The 15,133-nt window shown below is 36.4% G+C and overlaps 1 pseudogene across 1 annotated transcript; it reads right to left on the bottom strand.

Moving 5' to 3' along the window:
• Positions 1 to 10,005: 10,005 nt before the first annotated feature.
• On the bottom strand, positions 10,006 to 12,575 carry LOC149219561 (E3 ubiquitin-protein ligase CSU1 pseudogene; annotated as a pseudogene). Its single transcript, XR_016248705.1, has 2 exons — positions 12,337 to 12,575; positions 10,006 to 11,016 (listed from the first exon to the last, which is right to left on the bottom strand). The product of XR_016248705.1 is annotated as an E3 ubiquitin-protein ligase CSU1 pseudogene (transcript).
• Positions 12,576 to 15,133: the final 2,558 nt, after the last annotated feature.

The raw sequence follows: 15,133 nt of genomic DNA on the forward strand, positions 1-15,133 counted from the left end.
TTGATTGCAGTTTGTCCTCATCAAACCCATCCATCAAAAAACTATAATATATCATCATTATTGATATAGTTAAAATTACTGCTTACTTTTATTTTCAACTATATATATCATAATTACTAACTTTAAAACTTTAAAAACTCTTATATTATAGTGATTGCAGTAGCTGTTTTTAGAAAGGCTATTCATTATAAAAGTTCACACTTGTTTTTAGAAATGTTGTTTATTATAAAAGTTCACGCACTTAAAACTTAGTTGTTATCTAAGTTCACACACGAACTTCTTTGCAATTCCATTCTAGCAATTTCATCCTAGATTGCTTTCCAATGTTTTGGTACTAATATTTCCTAGTAATATTAGGATATTTTTCGAAAAATAGAACAATTTTTTTTGCAATTCCATCCTAGCTTGCTTTCCAATGTTTTGGTACACTAATTATATTTCCCAGTAACATTACCATATTTTTGAAAAGCTATTCAATGCTTGTGCTCAAGATATTTAAAAGTTATTCAATGCTTCTACTCAGAATATTTATAGTTTTGTTCTAGTCTATCTATCAAGTGATTTTAAGTATGATGTTTTAGTATCTAGTTATAAAGAGTAATATATAGTTCTGTTGCACATTAATTATTGTATTAAAAAAATAAATTGAACAATATTTTTCTCAAATCTTCTTTACTTTTACTAGTAGCATGATTGATATCACAATCATATAATTTATTATAATGAATCGGTTGCTACTGTAACTTTCATAATACAATCTTTTGAACTAGAATGTATTTCCATGTGAAAATACAAATTTTGAATGTATTAGTTAAGAAACAATTAACTTATTTATAAAAAATTGTCATACATACACAATATCTATCACACATTGATTAATTGTGGTTATGTGCAGAACTCTTGTATTTCTTCATATTTCTTCATACATCGGCTCTTAAATAGTTGCTACTAAATATTTAACTCACTCAAATTTCAAGTGATGTATTATTCATCTTGTTGTCATTGCAGCATAAATTATAATGTTACTTTGTTTATTTATTGTGCATTCTTGGAACATTATAAGCTTTGTAAGACAGGTTATCCAAAAAATCATGATTTTCACATTTTTATCTAAGTAATACACATGCAATTAATGAGAACAAATATATTAATACACATTTTTATCTTAGTAATACACATGCAATTAATGAGAACAAATATATTAATACACATTTTTATCTTAGTAATACACATGCAATTAATGAGAAAAAATCCTTGCCGGATTTTCTCTAAATATGACCAGAATTTCCAGAATTTTCATAACTTCCGGGCAACTCCTCCCCGTGGTTGGACTAAGCGTTTAAAAAAATTCAACATATTTTACAGGTAAAATGGTCTCTGACAGGGAAAATGCCTGTGAAATTCCAACCCTGCCGCAACCAAGATAACAAAACCAGTGAACTAAATAAACAAAATATCACATCAAACACACACAGAGAGTAAAGGAGGTGTCTAACGAGGCAGAGGAACTGCCTGAACGGCCAAAAGTGCTCGAATCTGGGTAAAAAAAATTCAAACGTCTAACGAGGCAGAGGAATTGCCCAGATGGCTAAAAGTGGTCAGAATCTAGGTAAAAAATTTTCAAAAAATCTTGTAGAGGTAGTGTTTAAATTGTGTTTTTGATAGTGAAAATGGATTCAGCACCATCAAAAATGTCTAAAACACCTAATATTTTGAATTTTAACTATAACTTGGATTTACAAAAATCCTTGTCAGATTTTCCGTAAATATAATGCAACTCCTGTGCCTCATTAAACTGAGAAGAAGAAAAAGAAGATCATCCTTGTTTTTATCAGCCACAACAATGAAAACAAAGCTCAAATACCAATTCAAATAAATTCACAGCTGTCATCGCTGTTTGATACCAAATATAATAGATTCCCAGCTTTCATCACTGATTCGCTATCAAATATAGTAAACTCCATCTGTACATTGCCAGCACATATAATAGATTTCCATTTGTCATGTTAGAATGCCAACAAATATAATAGATTCGCATCCGGCATAGTTGATTGCCAGCAAATACAAAACTAGTTACCATTGAGATTATGGTCTCTGAACGGATTAAGATTCTATCTGGAAGCACTTAAAACATTAATGAAGAAATATACACCTCTCTCACATCTTATTAGTATCACTGATGCATAATAAATAAATAAAAATAACATTATAATTTATACTGTCAAAATACACCCCAGTCACATTGATGCACCATACATTATAATTTATGGTGCAATGACAACAAGATGAGTAATACATCACGAGAGTTCTGCACATAACCACAATTAATCATGGTTTCGCTTAGAACAGGGCATTCTTCTAATTTTCCAATACAATTTCAAATCAAAAGCATCCATAATCAGAACAATAAAAATGCCTAACAAAATACTACAATCCTAGGTTTAACCAGCGGCAGCAGCATAAAGTGAATCTAATACCATTTCTGTGCGCAGGAGTCAAGATTTTGCTGCCAGAATTCGATGCAGGCTCACCCGTAAAGGCTGCAATAAACCCTCATTTTCCTTCATTCCCAATGAAGTTTAGGGGTAGTCGTATTTCTGGTAAGCTGCAAGAAACACTCATTTTCTTTTATTCACAAGAAAGCTTTAGGGGATAGTCGTATTTCTGGTAGTAAGGGTGGCTACATTAATAGTTTCAAGACTTATGAGCCAGGCTCGCCAGACGTCTGCTGTGTTGGCCGGATAAAGCTCAAGTCGAAAGAGGCCAAGAAACTCAAAACCCTAACCAGAGCCCGTCGTGAAGATCGACAGCTTTGTAAACCCCTGGGGGACGGAAAACTGGACTCTGCAAGCTAAAAGTTGAATATGTAGTGGATTTTCCAGATTCTAGAGTCACCACCTCGGATAATAGTTTGCGGAATGTGGGGGATATTGTTAAGGAGGAGGAGACTTCTCGTGGTTCAGTTCAGCGGTTCTCGGATTTGAAACGTTTTGCGTCATAGCTGGAGCACAGCGCATTATCAAACGATAAACCCTATAAAAAATTCGAACTGACTCTTCTGGAAGTCCGGCGGTGCGCACATATGTTAAATAGAAATCTGTGTACAGATGTCAGAAAGCTATGAGAAGTGCTGACGATACACTGATCCAAAAGAAGGCCTATCGGCCTGATTAATGGTGTTCGTGAGCCTGTTTTTCTACGTTCGCGAGTTTTTGTTGAAATGTGTTACAAATAATTTTTGTATTTATATTTCTAGAATTTTTGTATTTATATTTTTAAAATTAATTTTTGAACGAATAAATGAATTTAGTATTCTAACAAATTTACGGGGTATTATAATTCTGCAGAGTTATGATATTATATGATTCTAATACATTTATATTTAATTTCTCACAAATTAAATTAGCATTTGCACCAGATGTTGCAAAGGAAACGCCGTAAGGCATAAATTGAAGAACACAAATACAACAAAAGAATAATTTGATAAAGAATACAAATATATTGAACTCTCAAATCAATGCCCCATTAACTGGAACCACTTAGTAGACATATCTATCAACATTAGGATTATACACAATGATCAAGAAATCTCCCATATACAAACAACACCTTCCACCACAACCTTTCGTCACATCCACATTTTAAAAAACTCCTTAGAGCGTGATTGGAATCTCCCATATTGCCTTTTTCATTATGCAGATAAATCTTCCATCTTGCTATTTTCATCATGAATATTGTTAGTTCATTGTTGTAAAGTGTTAGTGTGTTAAATTCAATACTATAAGTTCGACAAGCGAAAAACATTCCTCAATTAGCATAATATGCATTTTTCTATCACTTTGTATTTTTCAGTCAAAGAGCACAAGTAATAGATTAACATGTATTTTCCCTTCATTATTTTCAAGAGCCAAGCAATCTACGCCTTATCTATAAAGTAACAAAAACATTTTGGAATAAGTTTAATATTTCAAGCCAATGTCTAACCTATAAAGTAACAAAAACTTTTTGAAATAAATTTAATATTTTAAGCAATTGACTAACCTAATTTAATAATTGAAAAATTCTCAAAGATGAATTATACTCCATAATAAGAGAGCCAACATTGGAGCCCATACTTTCACTAAAACCAAAAGAAACACAACCACTTATTAAGAAGAAATTCAAGCAATAATAATAAAACAAAAATAATAAACGTTAAAGGATAAAATGGTATTTCCAACACCAGAAGCTGAAACCAGAAGCGAAGCCAAAACTATTATGGAGGATCAAGTTTGCGTTGGTTAGGCAGTTAGGGAAGAAGATTTTGAATTCATTTGTGCTGAGGTTAATTCCATTAAATGCCTATTGACGGATGCGAGAGCCACTAGAACTTCCAATTCTAGTTCAGTGACCAATTGGCTTAACAAACTTGAGGATTTTCTCACTAATGTTGTTGACATAGTGGAGGAATGCGAGCAGGGCAAGCTTATTTTCATCAACATAATTTTCCGCTATAGAATGGGCAAGAACATTAGGAAACTAAAGGAAGGAATCACAAAGATACACACGGGTGCTAAATATCTCAAATATCTGACCTCCCTCAATGCTACTGTTGGTGTTCAAGCACTCAATGCATATATTGAATCTTCAGAAGAAGATAAAAGAAGAAAATCGTGTGCTCTTCTATCTCAATCTCAAGTGGTGGGATTAAAGGAAGATACTGAAAAGGTCAGTCGGTGGATATTGGAAAATGGATTCAGAGTGATTGCTATTCTGGGTATGGGAGGACAGGGCAAAACCCTTTTGGTGCAAGAGGTATTCAACAACGAAAAGGTCCGAGACAGTTTTGACCAATTTTTGTGGCCTACTGTATCACCTAAATTTATCATAGGCTAATTGAGAAAATCATTTTTCAGTCTAAGAAGTATGACTTTCTAAATTTTGATGTAATATCTAAATTTTACTTTTCTCCATTGGTAAGGTAGCACTCAATGCATATATTGAATCTTCAGAAGAAGATAAAAGAAGAAAATCCTATGCTATTCTATCTCAATTTCAAGTGGTGGGATTAAAGGAAGATATTGAAAAGGTCAGTCAGTGGATATTGGAAAATGGATTCAAAGTGATTGCTATTGTGGGTATGGGAGGACAGGGCAAAACCCTTCTGGTGTAAGAGGTATTCAACAACCAAAAGGTCTGAGACAGTTTCGACCAATTTTTGTGGCTTACAGTATCACCCAAATTTGTCATTGAAGCGCTGCTGCTGTTGACGTTCAGACAGATAAAAGTGTCTGAGGAAAAAGAAGGGGGTGTAAAGGGAATTCAGGACAGAATTAACAAATATTTTGAAGGAATGAATAAAAATATAGAATGAAGACGTTGTTTATTTGTTTTAGATGACTGTGTTAGATCTAAGTCATACTTCCATCCAGTCATTGCCCATGTCTATTGGGAACTTAAAACATTTGAAGTTCCTAAATTTATCCAAAACAAACATCAAAAAGCTGCCCAACCGCTTGAGTGGTCTGAAGCGTCTCCAATTTCTTGATGTTAGCTAGTGTCAACAGTTGTCTAGCATGCATTTGGGGGTTGAAGCCCACAGATATATAGTGTATCTCAATGTGAAGGGCTGCAGAAAGATCAAACATTTAAACACATATACAGAGACCATAAAATTGATTTGATACAAGAACGACTATGGCAGGGTAAGCAACATTACAAGCATACTTAATTATGAGACAGATAAACCTGAAGGCCAACACCACTACATTACAGTTCTAACTTTATAGTGCCATAATACTTCAAGTCTACTTCTTTGTTGCATTATTCCTATTACCAAAATTAGCAGCAGCTTTGGCTTCCCTGTCAAGAACCCCAACAACCATCAATGCTCCTGTTGCAAAATAACTGTTGTTGACAGGTGTTGTTCCTGCGTTGCAAGCTGCATGCCCAGCTGTAATCAAAGCTGCTTTTGATATCTCTCCGAAAAATTTGCCAAAATCTGCCACCTTTGCTGCAGCAGTGTCCATCACTTGATACTTCTCGTCTAACTCTTTGGCTTTGCTTAAAGTATCTTTTCCTAGGGTATAACCTTTTGAAAGCATTGTTGTAACCACTTTTACTGCCTGGTCAGCAAAATGGAACAAAAAATCTCAGTTGCTTATCAAGGACTTCAAATTGTCCAATAACAATAATGTTAATATCCTCAGAATATCATAGGCTAATTGAGAAAATCATTTTTCAATCTAAGAAGTATGACTTTCTAAATTTTGATGTAATATCTAAATTTTACTTTTCTCCATGGAGTAGTCTACCTAGGCGGAGGAATGGCACGATTTTCGTCACCGCCTGGAAAATCATCCGAATTTGGCTGCCGATAATCCCTCTGCCCTCGACCACCCTCCCCTAGCTCCACCACCCTCCCCTGGCAATCCTAACATTCCCTGACAGAAAATCCGATCGGAGTTGGAAATCCTGACAGATCGGATCTGAGCTGGAATTGCAGCCGTGGAGAGTTATTGCCATTTCCAATTTGAAATGAGGAATTGCGATCTCGCGGGCTGCTCACTCACCTTCCTCCTCGACTCGGCGCCTCCCGCTCTGTAATTCCTCCGCTCTGCAGCTCGCCACCCAGGGACAATTCAGTGACACCTCTGACTCTGTTAATGACTGATTGAGACATGCACCATTTATGCCCTGTATCTGTCGTCGGCAATCGTAAATCCCTGAGTTAGCGAAGATGCCGCAGAGGCATTCAAAGAACAACAATGACTTGGCGTTCTTTACATACGATGAGAAGAGAAAGCTTGGGTATGGTACTCAAAAGGAAAGGCTCGACAAGGACTCCATTAAGCCCTTTGATGCCTGCTCTCTATGCCTGAAGCCATTGATAGACCCCCTCTGCTGTCAGAAGGGCCACCTCTTCTGCAAAGAATGCATTCTAGAATGCCTATTAGCGCAAAAGAAAGACATCAAGAGGTAAGATTCGTTATCCTGAATAAACCCAGTTTTTAGTTTTGAATTTTTTGGAGTATTGGGTATTGTTTTCCCTTGATTTGGGCAAATAGGTTCCTGCTACCAGTGTCTTATAGGATGCTATAAGGGTTTTCTCTTTGGGTGTTACTGGTCCTCTGTCGGGAATTGTTCCTGTATTAGGGTTTTTCATGGAATCGATCATGTTATTAGGTTTCTTGGGGAACTATGCAAGATCGAGAAAGATCGGAAAGAACATATAATTTTTAGATGTGCTACCCATAAAAACATGCACTGTAAATTAAATATAAGTAATGTCTCTTCTTTTCCACAACTACTAGCAAGTGAATATATAGGTTGGTTAGGGAAACTATAGGACACCAATACAGAACAAGTAAAAACTAAAGTCAAATGATGAGGAGCGATAAACCTTCCTTTTTGTAATTAAAGACCCTTTTGACTTGATAGGCATTAACCTCCTTACAAGATCCGCATTACAATCAGGCTGTTTCATAAAGCAAATGCAACAAGAATTTAGCAATAACACAAAATGCTTTCTTTTCTTTACATATTCATCGAGGCTCATGCAGAAGACATTGATACCCTATTTCAACATGCATAAAGAAGGATTTGAGGCACACCTCCAAAAGTATGGTAATAAACATGATTCACATTGAAAAGAATTGAGTTAAGCCTTGGATGTGGTAAGTTGTTACTCATTTTTACTAATGCAAATTAGTTTGAGTTTGCTCCATGATTTCTCTTGAGTGGACATTTGCCAAAATTTTATGGTTCCTCTTCTTCATATTTTTCACTTTCCTCTACTTCACATACTTTGGGATGATGTCAGCTGTTATTACTCCAGGTTACCACATTGCTTCAATCATTTCATCGACCTTTTATTCCTCTTGGAATCTCTTCTATGGGTTCATTGTGTTCTTTGGTGGAAAATTCTTGTACTCCTCTTGGAATCTCTTCTATGGGTTTATTGTGTTCTTCGGTGGAAAATTCTTGTATGGTGGAAATGGTTTTATTGGTTCAACTCCATTTGTTGGACACTTTATGGTCTAATTGTAGCACAATTGGGTGATGTGGATTCTAAGATAAATACAATAGAAGGAAAATACAAAAATACTATATTTTGGGAGAAGCTACTTCCTGAGAGTTGTATTTTACATGGTGTGCATTCATATTTTATTTTCTGTGATGTTTCCTTTTCCATTGAAACATTCAACTTTCAGATTTAGGCATCAAAGAAGGGGGTGCTACTACATACGAAGTCCTGATATATAAAATTTACGCTGTTAAGAATGGATTTCATTGAACTTGATAACATTTCTGCAACTCCAGAAATCAGTCTTTTCAATCTGTTAAATATGTTATAAAGATTAATGTATATCACGCCAATATTACGAGGGATTTTGCCATCTGTAGCCTCGAAGACTTCCAATTTTCTCTATAACGAAGATCTAGCTTAATAGAACATTTCCTTTTTCCTTCATAATGATCAATAATGAATATACGACAAAAATCAAATCTACATAAAGTAACATAGTGTCCATTCTTGGTAAGATTTTTGCTGAATTGACTTGAGCAACGGAAAAGCATGCGAGAGATATGATTGAGATTGGGCCCGAGTTCACTAAGTGAGCATTACAAAATTTTGCACAGAAATTATTTTATCAATTTCATCGATGGTCACTCATGGATATCAGTAGCCCCCAAGCAAAAAAGCTAAGATACTGAAAAAGAGCAAACTATATATTAAGCCCAATCAAATATCAATGGCATCAGAAATCAGATATTTTGTATCGCAATTAAATTATACATATAGCGCTAGGACTTGTCACACGGAATCAGTCAAGAGTGCGGACACAACCGACCTTCCTAGAAGTCTAAGACATTCTAATGACAAACAAAACAAACTGGAGCTATCCTTCTCTAAACATGCATTATGATATGAGAAATCAAGTGTTTCGTTCTTACCTTTGTCCAAACGCTGTTGTAGAAGTCCAAGCTTTGTTGATCTGGATGAGCTCCTCCTTTTCTCCAAAACCTGCAATCACCAACAGTCAAACAATTAAATAGCACCTGATTATAACATAAAACAAAGCATATTCAACATATAGACCAAGGAGTACATGAAATAACCCATAAACAACAAGTTATTGAGAAGAATGGACCAATTTGCATTAAAGGTAATCAAAAGGAACCATTACAACCTGAGCCTTGGTGTTGTGCAAGCTCCTTCCAGGGTCCACAAGAGTCTTCCTCTACTTTGACAAAGCTCACCCACTTCCAAATAGAACAAGCAAAGATGGCAATCTCTCCTCACAAGCTTCTAAATGGGAGTCCTAATTCCTGCAGCATTTACCCTTAGAAATGTATAGCTTTCAACCTCCTCCCCTTCTGGCCCAATGCCTGTACTTATAGTGCTCAAGAGGAAGTTAATCAGGTCCACCATCAATGGGATAATCCCCTCTTTGGATGGGATAGCTCCCCTATTGATGGGATAAGTTCCTCTTTGGTAGGAGTGCATGAACCATCTGGAGGCGCTCAATACACGTCGAACAACCTTCTAGAATGCTCTAGAAATAACCACAAGTGACTTTTTAAAGATGAAAATTGCGCATTTTAACCTTTTCAGGGGGACGCACCTGCACCTTTACATACAGAGCGTCCAAAGACGCAGTTTTTGTGAACATTGGGTGCGTCCCCGCAGGTAAGGTTGAGAGAACCTGCGTCCCCAGAGATAAATACATTTAGAAAGACTTTCTCTCTTTTTTGGAGTTTGACATGGAAAGCAGAGGCATAATACTTGCCTAAGAGGGTAGCATGACTGTTGATAGAGTCATCCTAACTGTAAATGGTCATGGTGACATTTTTTAGTGTAACAGGACTGATCTCTTGAAAACTGATGTTTTAGCGTATTTCGTTCCGTAGTCAAGAATATCTGATTCCATGAACTGCACCGAGGATATTATTACAGCATACATACTATCCAACAGATTCAGACACAGAGGCAACCATATTCTCATACAAATGCCACATATTTACTAATACCATGCTTATCATATTCCTAGAACCATGCTAACTGAACAAGGCTGACTAATATATATATATCAGAACAAAACATAATTAAATCCTCCAAACCCTCTTAAAGAAAGCTTAGGATGATATGGAGTAAAAAGTAAATGCCTGCATGATTTTTCGATCACATGCCTGAAAAGAGATGCACCATCATCCTAAAACTCCAGATGCATAAGAGCCTCAAAATTAGAACACAAAAGCAAATCAAGCTTTATTTGGTCAAATTTATGAAATCCAACAAACTAAAATTCCAAGACTGCTTAATCATATTTGTACATAGTAGTTCAACATGAGTTTGATGTTCATGTTTTAACTGTTGGCCTCATAAGTCCCATGCCAGAACCACTTCCAACATGTTTAAAATCGGTTGCCTCCAAGTGGTCCTCGTGACCAGAAAATCCAGTACCTCCTTTTTCCAGCGTGATCAAATGCTTTTCTTTGCGGCTTCTATTGCAGACAAAACAAACCCCATCTAATTTAACAAATTTCTCTGCACACTTTTTGCAATAAATATGGCCACAAGTGCTGATTGCCATTAGTGTATGCCTGTTTGTTAGTGTATCTTTGCAACTAGGGCAAATAGAACTGGCCCCCAAAACCTCAGATTTTTTATCATGTCGATCCTTGGTAAAAATAACTGGAAAAAGAGACTTCAACTTCAGTTTCTCTTTACCCTCTGGGCAAATTGTATCAAGTGAAGGTGCCTCAACTTTTGCTTGAGCCTCGGGAGTTGCTAATGGCAGCCAAAATGCTTTCATTGTCCGAAGAGCCTCCGCTTCAAATGTAGTCACTTTAACACTATTGGCCCCATGAAAACTATTTTTGTCTCGAATGTGATTTTTGTCATTATATTGAGGTACAACACCATTGTTTTGTTGATCAAATGCATCAAGTTCCTGTTGCCTCTTTAACAAAAACTTCTCTTCTTCCTCCTCCTTCTCCTATTTTTGATGTTCTTCATAGCTTGCAAGTTTCCTGTCAAATCATACACCGATAACACCAGCAAATTACAATACCCACTCATAAAAAAATTAAATTAAAAACCTAAATATATCAAATATTTTGTACTCTCAACATTGAAGTGTCGGCAACCTAAACTAGTCATTCTACTGATAATGAATAGGGATACAATCCCAGCAACACTTGTTTCTACCATGTAGTATCCAAAATTCTAGCTTAAACTATATGCAACGAATAATATGACCCCATAGTCAAAATATGCATAGTGGCATCCAAAGCTCAAAGCAGATTAATGTCAATTATGATCAACCTCGGTACTATGATAACTGAGCCATACAAATGTCCAACTCCATTGAATCCAGATTAACAAGAGCCATCAGAGCAGACTAATGTCAATTGTAATCTACCTTGGTACTATGATAACTAAGCCATACAAATGTCCAATTCCATTGAATCCAGATTAACAAGAGACATCAAGAAATAAATGGAATAATATTATAATCCTGTTGGCCATCTGATGTAGATCTGAAATTCCCAACAAATCAAAAGGCAGTGCCATTCATACAAAATGTAACCATATGATTCCTTCAAAGAAAATAACATAGACCCTGGATAGACATAAGAGCTTTATTCTGGCAGGTGGAGGGATATCATCTACCCAGGCAAAGAAGGTCTAGTAACCAGTCCAACAGGCTGCAATCTGGAAGCAAGTTGAAGCACTTGCAATGATGATGGGACGGTTAAAATTTGGTAGCCTTGACCCTCAATACAGTTGACCAAAGAGTTTCAGGCTGTGGGTTGTGTTGATGCTGCAACATTGGTGGATAAATGTCAGATGGAAGTCCTAGGTGACTCTCTCTCCGAAAATTTTGCCAAAATATGCCACCTTTGCTGCAGCAATGTCCATCACTTGATACTTCTCGTCTAACTCTTTGGCTTTGCTTAAAGTATCTTTTCCTAGGGTATAACCTTTTGAAAGCATTATTGTAACCACTTTTACTGCCTGGTCAGCAAAATGGAACAAAAAATCTCAGTTGCTTATCAAGGACTTCAAACTGTCCAATAACAGCAATGTTAATATCCTCAGAATATCATAGGGTAATTGAGAAAATCATTTTTCAGTCTAAGAAGTATGACTTTCTAAATTTTGATGTAATATCTAAATTTTACTTTTCTCCATTGGTAAGGTAGCACTCAATGCTCTTCAGAAGACGATAAAAGAAGAAAATCATGTGCTCTTCTATCTCAATTTCAGAATGCCATGTCATTCTGAAAGTGACTATATTCAGAATGCCATGTCAATCTGGATTTTTTCATGGAAACCGTTTTGTTCACCTTCAAGCATTGTCTGTTGGACCCACTTGGTCAGATTCTCGCCAACGATTTCCCAAAAGGAATGCTGCACCGTATTGAAAACGAGGGCACCGAATGATATCCCTATCAGAACAAAGCATTATTTCTTGATTTCATTTTTTATGTACAACAGATTAGGGTTGTAATAGATGCTCAGCACGACACTCAAGATGTAAGCGAAGAGTGCGCTTATGGAACCGCAGACCATGGAACCTACGGATCCTAGTAGGGCATAGGCCCATTCTGGGGCATTCATCTTGACTAGTCTCGAATGACCCTGCCTGCTCTATGAAGGGTACCTTCTCTGTTTTATGTGCTGAGTTGACATTGACAGATGTGTTGAAATCAGAAGTTGAGAAGTCTGAAAGCCATAAGAAAAGAATTTCTTCCAATTATGGGTGAGCTCACAGAATTCCTTGCGTTGGAGGGCCTGGAAATGGGTAAACAAACAAAAAATCAAAACGAGAATACAAATCTATGTTCATTCTATTTCCCCTTTCTTCCCGGGATCATTCAAACTGATAAATACTGAGAATTTATGGAAGGTACAAAACAAGTTTCCTTTATATCTTGGTGATGAATGAGTGGGTCATTCAGAATGTGACAAAATGTAAAAGTCCATAAACTTCTACAGAGCAACATCTAAAGTACCAATAAACACTAGAAGGGTTAATGGGAGAAGCAAAACAACTACAATTTAAGAAAAATATTTATCTAATAAATGAATTGTAAAAATTTGCAAACTTTCAGCAATTGTAAAATTTTACAGCTCAAGGAAGAACCATTCAAATTTTTACAAAATAGAAGCAGCCAGAAAGAAAAAGATTCTTGAAATACAACAGAAGAAGTAGCTAGTTGAATTTAATAGAAATTTCACGCAAATTTTGAAAAAAATGAGTGCATGAACGAAAGCTTCAAAGATCATAAAAATAACGAAACACGGTCAGTAATATCGATGTCATCGGCCTAAAATCTTTAGGATTAAGATTTTTTTATATTTTTCCAAAAGTGAAAAAATAGTCGATTAACAGGAACAACAAATACATAGCTTCGCTGGAAGAAACGATTGACTGATCAAGATCAGCTAATTTGTAATTAGTCATAAAAGAAGAAAAAAATAGCATTAAAGATCGCACGAAATACCGTCTCAGTCCCTCGCGCATGCCGAGGTTTCTGCCAGTCGAACGATTAATCATTGCCGCAATTTCAACTGTAAAAGGCAGTCGGCAAGATTTTTTTATATTTTTCCAAAAGTGAAAAAATAGCCGATTAACAGGAACAACAAATACATAGCTTCACTGGAAGAAACGATTGACTGATCAAGATCAGCTAATTTGTAATTAGTCATAAAAGAAGAAAAAAAACAGCATTAAAGATCGCACGAAATACCGTCTCAGTCCCTCGTGCATGCCGAGGTTTCTGCCAGTCGAACGATCAATGATTGCCGCAATTTCAACTGTAAAAGGCAGTCGGAGCTTTCAACAGCGAGCTATAAAACACCAAAAGTATGAATGAATTCCGTCCACGACTCTTTAAAAATGTGAACCTGAGAAACAGGAAACTTGTACACTTGACGCAGGATATGCAAAACTAACCTGTGTCGCTTCACACCTCAGGGCGAGCGACTCTTCACTGACCAGAACGTTTTTCACCAATGATCTAATGGCTGGAGATGATTTAATCGTCTAACAATCCATTTAACGGCCCACGTTGAGACACGGTGGCATGGAGGGGAGTTCGTCTCAGAGGGAACGCCTTACGGCGTAACTAGAATTCAAAAATTTGCAAACTTTCAGCAATTGTCAAATTTTACAGCTCAAGGAAGAACCATTCAAATTTTTACAAAATAGAAGCAGCCAGAAAGAAAAAGATTCTTGAAATACAACAGAAGAAGTAGCTAGTTGAATTTAATAGAAATTTCACGCAAATTTTGAAAAAAATGAGTGCATGAACGAAAGCTTCAAAGATCATATAATATCGATGTCATCGGCCTAAAATCTTTAGGATTAAGATTTTTTTATATTTTTCCAAAAGTGAAAAAATAGCCGATTAACAGGAACAGCAAATACATAGCTTCGCTGGAAGAAACGATTGACTGATCAAGATCAGCTAATTTGTAATTAGTCATAAAAGAAGAAAAAAACAGCATTAAAGATCGCACGAAATACCGTCTCAGTCCCTCGCGCATGCCGAGGTTTCTGCCAGTCGAACGATCAATCATTGCCGCAATTTCAACTGTAAAAGGCAGTCGGTAAGATTTTTTTATATTTTTCCAAAAGTGAAAAAATAGCCGATTAACAGGAACAACAAATACATAGCTTCGCTGGAAGAAACGATTGACTGATCAAGATCAGCTAATTTGTAATTAGTCATAAAAGAAGAAAAAAAACAGCATTAAAGATCGCACGAAATACCGTCTCAGTCCCTCGCGCATGCCGAGGTTTCTGCCAGTCGAACGATCAATCATTGCCGCAATTTCAACTGTAAAAGGCAGTCGGAGCTTTCAACAGCGAGCTATAAAACACCAAAAGTATGAATGAATTCCGTCCACGACTCTTTAAAAATGTGAACCTGAGAAACAGGAAACTTGTACACTTGACGCAGGATATGCAAAACTAACCTGTGTCGCTTCACACCTCAGGGCGAGCGACTCTTCACTGACCAGAACGTTTTTCACCGATGATCTAATGGCTGGAGATGATTTAATCATCTAACAATCCATTTAACGGCCCACGTTGAGACACGGTGGCATGGAGGGGAGTTCGTCTCAGAGGGAACG

Source organism: Pinus tabuliformis, chromosome Q (assembly GCF_031772625.1).
Source record: "Pinus tabuliformis cultivar Carrire ecotype Pingquan chromosome Q, CPIR1, whole genome shotgun sequence".
NCBI classification, from domain to species: domain Eukaryota; kingdom Viridiplantae; phylum Streptophyta; class Pinopsida; order Pinales; family Pinaceae; genus Pinus; species Pinus tabuliformis.